This window comes from Battus philenor, unplaced genomic scaffold (assembly GCF_028537555.1).
Source record: "Battus philenor isolate CCGP_79_NKW_IND1 unplaced genomic scaffold, ilBatPhil1.0.hap1 SCAF_22, whole genome shotgun sequence".
NCBI classification, from domain to species: domain Eukaryota; kingdom Metazoa; phylum Arthropoda; class Insecta; order Lepidoptera; family Papilionidae; genus Battus; species Battus philenor.
This window is the reverse complement of record NW_027181685.1, coordinates 11,861,400-11,874,328: the sequence shown is the minus strand read 5'-3', so window position 1 is coordinate 11,874,328 and position 12,929 is coordinate 11,861,400. Positions and strand designations below refer to the sequence as shown.

The following is a 12,929-nucleotide window of genomic DNA, read 5'->3' as shown; positions in this document are numbered from 1 at the left end:
TGGACTAAAAATCTGCTATGGGTGATCATATCCCAGTTATCGAAGACGAATGCACAAAAAGGGACTATACCCTTGTTTAGTTATGAGAAGCGAGAACAGGACTTACACGAGCCTCTTCTGACCGCCCTCGCTTGAACGCGGGCTAGGCGGGCGCAGCCGCCGTATCATGAGTATAAGTCTGATGAATGTTCAGTACATCGTGCCTGAAGGAGCCTCAGCGTGAGGTAAATGTCCTGGCGTGATACATGGAGCGGAATTGCAGATTATCCTCTGGAAACTTATTTGTGAGCAGTGGCAATCTTATATAATTAATTCACAAAGTGTGCGATCTATATACGATCATAACTTGGGAATTGAACTTTTGACCTTCGACTGTAATTCTCAGTCCTAACTGCTGAACTAACACTGCTAATATTATTGTATAGAATAACATGAAATATTTTTTAAATTGTTATGTTAATCAGGTTGTTATATTCATATTTAAAATATTCCGTTACAAGCATATTCGAATCGTCAATCAACATAAAATGTCAGTATTGTTGTCCCTGCAGAAAGCTACCATCGGCTCCGAAGGCAGTTCTGTTGAGAAGCCGGCGAGAAACTCAACAGTTGCTCTTTACAAATATAGTTTTATAAAGATTCCGCGACAGTAATTAGCTTCCTTAGTGAGCATCAGTATAATATTCTTAGATATTTTAATATTGGTTTTAAATTTTTCCAGTGGCAGATCTGAAATTTTTTGTGGAATTTTATTGTACATACGTAAAGCTTGTGCCATAAACATTTTATATTAATAAATTTGCTAATATACACATTATTCTTATTAAATTACTAGCTGATCCCGCAAACGTTGTTTTGCAAACAAAATTAGTTTTTTATTAACAAATAAAAAATAAGTGTTGATCGTAGAGGGGTGAAAATTTAGGGTTGTATGTATTTTTGTATGCTGTATCATACTAAAGTAAAAACCAAAAAGTTTGTCTAAAAAATAAAAAAAAATTAGGGGTGAACCACCCTTATCACTTAGGGGTATGGAAAATAGATAGTAGCCGATTCTCAGAGCTATTGAATACGCATATAAAATTTGGTAAAACTCGGTTAAGCCGTTTCGGAGCAGTACGGTAACTAACATTGTGACACGAGAATTTTATGTATTAGATATTAGATAATATAAAATGTAATATAAACAGAACACTCTGCGTTATATATGGCTCTCTGAGTATAGACATGTAAATTAGTTCGATAGATTTTCGAGTTGAAATCAAACCTGCGTTTTAGAGTACAGTGATTGATGTCCAATCTCAATTTACCTTAATTGGAATGGATAGCGGAAATGTTAGTAGTTGTTTTTATTTATATATAACATCGGAACGCGTTGAGAATATTAACAGAACTTTCAAAATGACTACGTGGTAGTCAGATACTGTGAAGGTATTTTAGGTTATGTATTTCCCTAATGGTAAACGTCTCGATTCTGGTAAACAGGTAGATTTATTTAATAATATGCTTTTAATTTTAGATTTAATAATTAGACATTATGATTTAAAATAAAGGGTTATCTATATATCTTTTGTTGTTTTTCATATTATTCGAATTCGAGCACGCTTAACGATTTGAATTTTTAAAGGAATAATCATGTTATGTATTAATTACAAGTTATTTTTACAACTTGGTATACTTAATACAACTTAGAATTTACGTAAATGACATTATAATAATAATTTATTGCACATCCTAAAATCTCTTTTCATTTATAAGACAAAGGAAATAAGACAAATACGTCTCTTTTCAAATCGTCATGTAATAAAATATATCCTTCATTGACCTCTTGTGTTGTCAATTTATGGACAAACATACAATTATTCATATATAATTAAACAAACTAAATATTAAGATTCTAAATTTAAACAACGAAACGCATGTTTACAATGCTCTGTCTCTCTTGCACTGACATAAATCATTACATCTGTCTCGCTTCTTTATACCCAAATCGTTATTTCCTTGGAAATTTTATTTATCGTTTGAATGTGTTTGTGTGTGCATATGTTTGTGTGTGTGTGTTAATAGAATATTAGCTAGTTAAGGGGATATACCTAAATAATCCGAGACAAAAATTTGGTACAAAGAACATAAATTTTAAATAATTTGTCATATTATATACCAGTTTCCTCACGTGTTCTCAAACCTTTTTTGGATACTACTAACGTCATTGGAAATCAAACCTTTACGGTAAAAAAATAAGGTCTTAAATCCTACGACAACCAAAGCTCGTTTCATAATGAACTCTATTAAAAGATAACTCCCGGTCATAATTTAAAAAGAAAACAAATTACCAGAGGATTACCGTTGACGCGGCGAGGGATTTTAAAAAAATATATTAATACATTCAAATTTGGAACGGCTGTGTTGATGTTTAAAATTTAATAAAAATTTTCGTTCCATTTTTAATTTGTTTTCATTGAACTAAATTAGAATTTATTAACTATAAAATAATTTAGAATGTGTTTATTACATTTAGGGTGTAATATTGAAAATATCAGGTGGTTTTTAAAACCTGTCTTATAGCTGATAATAAAGTAAAAAAATACGAACCAAAACACACCATAACTTTCTATATTACACTAAGTTTAAAGAATTAAAATATAATTCATCAAAATCAAGAATCAGCTAGTTAATTATATAGGATATACCATACCATACTGCGATCGTCAACTATATCATCCTTCCATAGGTATCTTTGGGAAAGGCCTGTATATTGCAGATGGCGTCTTTAGGTTGAATCAACAACTGTCAAACACGTGAAATTCAAAACGAATAGTCATTATAATTATTTGAAACTGTAAGCCTTATAAATAAAAGAACCTATAAAGAAAAGATGAATGAAATCGGTAAAGCCATTCTCATGTTATGGCATGACGAAGTGAAATAGGGATTTTTTTTAATATACATATAATTTATATCTATAGGTGTTTTGCTTTTCGTACAATATTCAAACAAAACACTGTAAGACACTCGTAATTTCATTAAGAGTTCATTATATACACAAACTTCACGAAATGGCACTTAACTTTAAATCTAGAGACATTGTAATTTGAACCTAATGTTAAGCGGAAAAGGTTGCAAATTCACGTAATCCGCTGCCGTGAATAGAGGAATAAACTCATTCACTTGACCCTCTCATTGGTTAGATTTCGTAGAGAGATCTCGTCGACATCGAATGTAAGAGACCTCTTGAGAAATTTCAAATAATTTAGGCATATATTCAATTATTTAAACATAATATTATTATTATACCTACCTATAAATATATATGAGCAGCCATATAGCGCACAGTAATAGCAGATGATAGAGACCTCGGAGTTAAGACCTTTAACTGGCAACCACAGAGTAAGATCATATAAATAATTATTAATTCATCATGAAAGGAGGAGAGCTTGCCTACGCCGCGTCTACCGTCAGCCCCAACGGTCGTCGATTGCACGAGCGATGTGTCCACTTCCACTTATAAAATTTAATCATAAATTGGCCATAGAGGGTTATGCTCCGGGATTTCCCTACGAGATCGAATCAGAAATGAAGATATCTTTAGACGAACGAAAGAAACCGCCATTGCCCAGCGGACTGGCAAGTTGATGTGGCTATGGGCAGACCACGCTCGCAGAACAAATATCAGCTGGTGTCTTGAAGGAACGGAGACCACAGACGACCATCCAAAAGATGGACAGTCGACCTTGTTAAGATCATCGGAAGACGCTTGTATCTACGAGAGAGACCTATGTCAAGCATTGAACGTTCAATAGCTGAAATAATGATGATAACAAGAGAAATTTTATTAATTAATACAATGAAATATTATCACTAAAAAGATGTATCAGAAGGTGAATTATTAAATATTTTTTTTCATTGGTTTGACACATTGTTGCTACCATTTTTTTGACCGAACAGACAGATTATTTAAAAAAGATATAAATTTAACAAATCTTAAATCTTCTATGACAGTTTTTCACTTACGTATTAAAATAACAAATTCTAAATAACTAGTGAATTTCTGTAATGAACATCTCTAAGATTTAATCTACTTATATCAGTTACAATACCGGTTTTATTAAGACCCTTGAACAGATCCCTAATGTAAAGCAGGAAATGCATGTTGAACTGTAGATACGGCCGATTTAGGTTAAAAAGGCTGTGGTGTTCGCAGTCAAATGCTAATGGGGCCGTTTCGCGGGACGCTAATTCGAGTGCGAGAGTTTCGGCCCTCCAACACGAAACTCGTAATGTGTGAACGCTGGGGATGTAGGGTGACAATGGGATTTCACTTTTTTGTATAAAATTTTTTATTTAATTCAACACATTTCGAATGTGATAACTAACTAACTAACTGAGCAGCTGAGCCAGAAAAGACGGTGATAACTTAGAAAAACTTTTGATCACCGCAAAAGTAGATGGATAGCGACCACGAAGTCGGAGACAATGACGCTGGTTCGATTAAATTCGATTCACTTTGAATGCCACAGAAGCCGAAGTAATCCACACAGCCAAAGACCGACAAAAACGGCGTAAATACTCAAATTCGTACCTTTCGTTATTATTATATAAATTATAATTATAAATAGTAGTCAAATTACACTTAAGTAATGTCAAGTTACCGTTTTCGAAAGTAGGAATCTTATAGTTAACAATTATGAATTCACAAACACCAATGTAAAAATGTTATATAAAACCATGTCCTGGTTTAGTGCTAAAATTATGGTGTCTATAAGAATGTGCTTTCGTCGAGTAGGAAGTGTGTCATAGGTCGCCTGAGTACCATTACTTGGCATAGAACTGGACCCCATACTTTTGACACTGTTCACAAAGTGATAAGTGAGTTTTGAAGAACTTTAATTCGACACCTAATCTGCTAATTTATGTTTTGTATGACACAGAAGGTTCTTTTCCCAAACAAACCAAATTAAAACATCTCTTTATAACTCTCAAGCATTTGACATAATTTAAAACCAGTAAAATGTGTATAAATATGTAAAAAAAACTATAGTGTATCATTGCATTATATGTAAACATTACAATGATAGTTAAATCACATTACGTCTTTGCAGTGTACTGTGTAGTGTGAAAAAGAAAATATTTTTTTATTTTACTTATTATTTATAAAGTTAATAATGTGCTGCAAAACATCATTGGACTACCATTAACAAAATTCAAAATGCATATTAAATCATTATACGGAAAAGCTTATTATTCAGTGATGTCGACTTTCCATTTTGATTTCATGTATACATATATATATAAATATATATATATACACACACACATATATACATATATATACGTATATATCAGTGTTAAACTTTATTAAAATATATGTTGTTGTGGAGTTTCTTCCTGCTTCTTCACTACAACTATAACACCTTACGAAGCAGAGTAGAGTCAAAAATAAAAGATTAAAACTTTAATTAACAGTTCTGTTAAAATTTACAATGTTGAATAAACGAATTTTATTTTTATTCTTCGATTTGGAATACAGATTATATATCTATTTTTTAATTGTACTACGACAGATTTATTTTTGACAGTATATTTCAGATTGAACATCTTCTTAGAAAGTCTTAATAAACTTGTTAGTAAAAAGTTCTCGGAATCCAACATTAAATATAATGTAACATGTCTGCGATAGTGTTCAACTTAAGCTGTTATAAGTTACGACTTAGAGAATTTATGCGCTAGCATAAGTCATAAATTTTTTGGCTGCCTACTATTTCCAGATTTTTTAATTATTTTGTTTGCAAAAACTGTATTACATCACTGTATTTTCGTGTCAATCTGCCACGGTAGTTTATATCGGCTTTCCGATTTAATCCTTTTTAACCTAAAAGCCTTCTGATAGATGTGCCCATATCAATTCATACATTGATACTATCTGCATATAGATTAATATTTTTCAATCATTTAAGTGATATGCTCCACTTTTACCTTTCTAAAATTTTTACGCCCCTCTATCTAATATATAAAATTCTCGTGTCACGGTGTTCGAACTTGAACTCCTCTGAAACGGCTTGACCGATTTTTACCAAATTTTATACGCCCATTTAGTAGGTCTGAGAATGGGCTACTATCTATTTTTCATACCCCTAAGTGATAAGGGTTGTTCACCCTTCAAATTTTTTTTTATTTTTTTGACGAAATTTTTTGTTTTTATTTTTTTATGATACAACATACAAAAATACATACAACCCTAAATTTTCACCCCTCTACGATGAACCCTTATTTTTAAGTTGAAAATTAAAAATATTTTTTTTTTGCAAAACAACGTTTACGGGATCAGCTAGTAACATATATATTTGTTTTATATTAAAGCGAAAAGGTTAAACTCTTGTCCAGTCCACTTTCAAATTGCCCCCTCCCCCCTGCGCCCACCTAAACAATCAAATTGCACACTAAAAACCTATTGCGGTGAAAGAGCTGGCAGAACATTTCTGCCACATGAATAACGCAACCTTACTGATATAGTAAATATGAAATTTCACACAAATGACATCGTAAAGGATATTTAATGGAATCAGGCGTTACCTCGCGGACGTCCATCCTAAGTAAGAAAAGGACCAATATTTAGAAACTTCCGCACATGCAGTGGTAGTCGTGCAACAAAGTGCACCGCCCGCCAGCCCGCTGATAAATGCGTATGCGGCAAACAATGCGAATTACACAACCGCCACCGCCAATGTAAAAGGATACTACTCTCAAAAACAGCTAAATTTGAGTCTAGTAAAACCTATTTTACGTAATAATTCAGATTATTTTCAGAATATACAAAACAAAAAATTAAATACGTGGATCAGAAAAAATTAGCTGTGATTTGGTATAGATATTATCCTTGTAGATTGAATACATTGAAATTTTATTAAATAAATTCGGTTTTTTTTCTCCTGAAAAATGTCATTTTTGCGAATACAGGTTTTTCTGGTGGTGGAGACGATATAGCCTAAATGAAATCAAAATAATTCAGCGACATCACTGCTAAAGATTATTATCATTTAAATATGCGTTTATTGAATAATAAAGTTTTTTCCGTCAATTTTTTTTTAAAAATGCTTTATGAAATTTGTATATAGTAGTCCGAAAATAAATGAAATCTAATCCACAAACATCAACATCAAATTACAAATAAATAGAGACTCTTTGGAGTCGAATCTTTACTACAGTCAATTTTTCATAGTGCCTTGTATATATATTATTGTAATTATTACACAAGCATGAAATATATTGTGAGACCACTATAATATATTTATGATAATATTTTGTACATTTACAATAATTATTTATGAAATTCAAACTACTGTTCTAGATATTAAAGTTTAATTTCTTTGTTCACAGGTAAAAACAAATGATATATTGACTTATTGCTGACGCCGCGGTCATAAAAATCATACAGGTGTGTAAAATAACCGTTTATAAATCTAAGATTCGGATTTTGCTTAAAAATTGGCACACGTGACATTGGGGTCACTAATGAATGAAAGTTTTGGACAAGTGCTATAAGTTATTTTGTGTATTGTATTTCAAATGTGTTGTTTTTACTAATTGTCATATAATTTTCCATGTGTTCTGTCTAAGAAGTTATTATGAAAATATCAGAAAAAATCCCAAATTCGTCAAGTTGTTTTCGAGCCTTGAAACGCCTTCATATATATATATATATATTGGGAGCCTCTCGTACCCCCTATCTTGTGTGGGACAGGGACTATTCAACATTATTGAATTTTTTCACATATATTTTTATTTTCATTATCGTCTTTCATACATCGTATGATCTTTCGTTCTTTTCATTCTTGCCACAATTCTTCCGTCTTTCCCTTTCGCTCTGTAACGCCTTTCATACACCCCTCATTACTCTTTAAAATTTTTATTATTTTATTTCTATATAGAATTATTACAATATCACTTTTTTTTCCATTTTTTGTTTTGAATTTTGTTGTTTACATTTTTATTAGTTTTTATTTCTATCTATTACTTACTACACTTATTATTTTTCTACAGCTTCATATATATTTCTTCTATTAATTCTAATTTGTTACGCTTGGGTGTTTTACTAAGTGTGTTTTTTGTGTAAGCGCAGACCGTTGGGAGAGTGATCTTCACCGAGACGCTTGTCACGCGACAGCATTTTATTATAAACATTTTTTCTTACGGGTAAATACAGTTAAATTTGATATACATATATAAATATGTGTTATGACTTTTACTAAATTTTACATTATTTTCTACAATACATTTCTTATATTTTATTGATGGCACTCCCAACCGCTAGATGCGTTGTGATTTAAAATAAAAAGGAAGGGACTAATATATAGCTACTTCCGCTATGCAGCAGTAGTCGTGCTACTACTCTGCACGAGTACTGCTGTATAGCGGAAGTAGCTATATATTAGTCGCTTTCTTAGTTAGGATGGACTTATGCGAGGTAACGCCTGAATCTATTAGATATTTAAAATAGTGTGCCGTGTTAGCACGTCAAAAGATTCTGCAATAGATTCTTTCTGGAGGGAGTCCGACAAGTTGAACGTAGGTATAACAAGGTTTTCACAAATGGTTACCTGGTTTTGTCTTTTGGATTCGAAAGTTCGCGATAGTACTCGGTAAGAATTTCTGAGAACCGTACACGAAAATCTATAAATAACTTCAAAGTCACGCGTGTTTATGGCACTTGTTGAACCTAGGGTTCCGTGTTTATTGTTTCAGTAACTCGTATTTTTTAACGATATGCAAGAATAATATATATAAGCTTAGAAAAATCTGAACTGATCAGCACTTGGCCGTTGTCTCTACCGGTGGTAGCTTTACCACGCCATGTGCAAGCTTAGACATATTCTAAACCTTACTACGGATTTCACGCTGTAAGTAAATGTGCCGCTGACAAGACATCTTACGATATATGTTTTGATCTTTTCGGAATATCTACGATTTTATATTTCTACTATCTAATATCTTAGTTAGTTGCGCATCTAACATATTGATCTCAAAGTCATATATGCGTATTTATTAAACGGTTTTATTTAGTTCGACCCGTGCGGAATTTGTTTATTTGGGTCAAAACTAGAAATTGAAATTTAAGCAATATAATTAAATCAATAATATTATAAATCTAAGATGGCTGCCGATAAAAAATGGCGGATTACATATTTTTCCTTAACCCCCTCAATATGGGTATCAAATGAAAGGGCTACACTAGTAAAACACGATGATTATGACAAAATTTAAAATTCAAGATGGACGCCGTTCCAATATGGCGGACTAGGTACATATTTTTCCACAACCACCACAATATGGGTATCAAAAAACCGTTTAACCTAAAAGTTTTTTAAATGTATTTATATTTTATGTACGTAAACACAACGCACATAAATCTAATGTGATAGTAACGACTTCATATGACAGTTAAATTTAACACGAATGACGCAAGCATTCATCGCTATAGACGTCATGGCTTAATTCAATTTGCATATAAATCTAGACTGTTATACATCTGACATTTGAAATGTTCAAAGATTGATTAACAAACAGAAAGATCATTTGAATATGCATTTCAACAAATGAATTGTATGCACTTCTTTGAATGGCACATTACTAATGTTTACGATCATTGTAAACATAGAAGAAGCAAAAGCGCCTTATCATTATTCAGAAATAAGGTTCTGTAGGTGTTTTGATCAGTAGTAGTCCAGACTAAGATTTGTGCAGCGGTTTCAATTCCCGGGATACAATCTTATTAAACCTTATTTATTATAAGTATATATGTTACATACGTATGTATGTATGTCTATGTATGTTTATGTTCATTTGTTTGTGAATATGTATTTTTTGTACAAGTAAACTACACTTTATTAGCACTTTTACCTTTTCCATACTATGGTTGTCTGTAAGAGATTGCCTTGTGTGGTTGCCGCCCATTGTACTTTTTTGTATATTATTGTAAAACTTATTAAATGTATCTTAACGTGTACAATAAAGAATATTAAATAAAATAAATAAATAAATCTTATATAACTCACACATTTGCACGTTAATTATATAGGATTACCACAGCTTACAAACAAGCTTCCAGAGGATGGACAGCAGCGTCCTCTACGTACTATAATACCACACTGCGATAGTCAAACCGCCTGCCAAGTGTGGTGTTGATGGTATATCACCCATAGATATCTTTGGAAGAGGTCTTGCAGTGGGCGTGTATTAGCTGAAATGACGAAAACGAGAACTTTTTTATGTGGACAACTCAAAATTCATTGTTGTTTTTTTTATCTAAACAGATGTTTGTAAGCTATATATACACGTATACATACAACACTATACATTATACATTATATATATAGGGGATTTACACACTCATCACGATATCTCTGGAACCATACGGTTTACAAACTTAATGTTTATTAGGAATAATCCTTTGGTTGAGTAGATGACAACTAAGAACGGATTTTTAAATTCTACCAGCAAGAGAAGTTTATGGGGCATTAAAATGCATATTTTAATAAACGTGTTTAGTGTAATATACATATAACACTATACACTTTACATTATATAACACAACACATTATATATAACATTATTTATTTATCTAAATAGATAGAAATAGCATTTCATGTTAGGTTAGTACATATCTGATGTCTAATGCACCCTACATTAGACATTAGATATGTCAAGAAGAAATCCTCCGTAACATTAATAAAAAGTGTGAAATCAGCTTTGCTGATGTCACTTGTGGTATGTTTAGGGTTTGATTTATGTTTGATTTATACTAATTCTTCGTTTATTCGACCGACAGCGTATAGATGATCTGAAAAATCTGCACTTGTTGTTGTTGAAGCAATTTCATGCTTTTCTCTCATCCTTGACTTTAATTCATTTCTCTATTTTTGTCTTCACAATATCTCGCATTCCTTTTCTTACCTTTCCTTTTGTACATTCCATCGCCTTCTCTGTATGATCCTACATTTACATTTTCTTTTATTTTTGTTTGTTTGTTTTTTTCATTTATTTGCCTTAGTTTAAAATTTACATTATTCTGCTTCCTTATTATCTATATCACAGTTTATTTTTAAACTAAAAAACTAATTTACACTTTTTTTTCTTTTTCACTATGACCTTCTTACAGAAATCTTGAAAGATCTGGTGACTTGTTTTATGCTCACTAGTGAGGCAATGGTTCCCTCCTCAACCCTTTTTTGCAACCGAAACTGGTAATCCGCGTTTTCCGCGCCTGATACGGAACAGTTCGATTCAATTGGTGTTGGATGCTTCTAGCCTTTCTTGGTTTTTACAACTTCAAACTTAGAGCTCCCGGAATTGAAATCCGCGAGCTAATAAGTTTAAAAAAAATATGTAAGATGCAACGTAAGATGTTTTGAGGCATGAACCTCTTGTCCGAAAACCTGCAGTGCACAATCTGGTCACGAACATAAACAAACACGAATCGACAAGCATTGACAGTTCGGCTGTACGTACACGTGTAGCATTCGCGCCTATAAGTCAATTGCCTATCCGTAAAGATTCTTATGATTACACCTATATATAATAAACTTTTAATACCTTTTTACGCCTCTGTGGTCCATGATCTATGTCATATTGTATACATTGAGACGTCAAGGTTATCAGAGTACAGGGTGGGCAGGAAATAGGCGCAGGCGACGTCGCGTGAATCATTGCATTGAATAGTACAGGGACCATCTCTTTATACTCTAGCCTTGGTCACTCGTTGCCTTTGTTATCTGTTTTTAACTCGAACAGATATACTGAACAATTTTAAATGTTATAGCTTCATTCATTGAACGTATGTTATTTGAAATTATGTTTCTCCATTCGCATATAGGGATTCAAAACGCATTTTAAAAATAAATAAACGGACAAAGCTAATTATTCAATAAACGAATATGTAAATGACAATAATCTTTCGCAGTGATTTTGCCTGATTATTTTGATATCATTTAGGCTATATCTGATAAAGTGCATATGAATAAACCTGTCTTAAACTTTATTAAAAGATGTGTTGTTGTGGAGTTTCTTACTGCTTCTTTTCCACAACAACTATAACACCTTGCGAAGCAGAGTAGAGTCAATAGAATAGAATAAAATAGATTTAAAAAATAAATTTATAGTAAGTTGTTGATTGTACCATTAAAGCTTATTTACCGATGATCAGTCACCGTCATACATATATATATATATATATATATATATACGATTTACACCATATACTAACTCATCACGATATTTCTGGAACCATAAGGTTTAGAAACTTAATATTTAATAGGAATAATTCGTTTGTTGAGTACATATCAACTAAGAACGGATTTTTAAATTATATCAGCAAGAGAAGTTTATGGGGCATTAAAATGCATATTTTAATAAACGTCTGTGTTCAGAGTGTGTCACTTACTATTAGGGGACAATTTTTTTTAATCTCGTTTAGTTTTAAAATCCTAACAGGAATGTCCTCTTTGAACCACCGCATTTGTGTACATCGATGTAACGTACCAATAATAAACATAATGCGATCAAGTGACCATGAGTTGTATAATTAAATTTGGGACAATCTACTTAGCGGGACGTGCTTGTGACGCCTGTTCATGCAATGTTCCCTCTATTATACGTGTATATTGTAATTGATACCACTGTTAGGAAATCCGTATATGAGTAATATATACTATTTTATTATAGGACCCTAGATAAGGTATAGAAAGCTTCATTTGCTTGATTTAAAAAAAAAAATTGTAGAACACGTGCGTAGGGCTACTACACTGTTGTTAATTTCTTTCATAGATGATATAATTACAATGTTTATTAAATATATGCAATTTTACATTCTGCTTCTTCTTATCAGCTGATGGACGCCCACTGCTGGGCATAGGACCTCTCCCAAAGATGACCACCAT

The 12,929-nt window shown here is 32.2% G+C and overlaps 1 protein-coding gene across 2 annotated transcripts in view; it reads left to right on the top strand.

Moving 5' to 3' along the window:
- Window positions 1-12,929, top strand: part of LOC137923693 (calponin homology domain-containing protein DDB_G0272472-like) — a 196,361-nt gene that overhangs the window by 62,886 nt on the left and 120,546 nt on the right. The window contains exon 1 of one of the 2 annotated variants that reach the window (XM_068766931.1): window positions 7,415-7,432. The exons of the other annotated variant lie outside the window; for it this stretch is intronic. The gene's annotated coding sequence lies outside the window, so the exon portion shown is untranslated. Of the gene's footprint in view, window positions 1-7,414; window positions 7,433-12,929 lie in introns of those variants that run through there. 2 annotated transcript variants of the gene reach the window in all.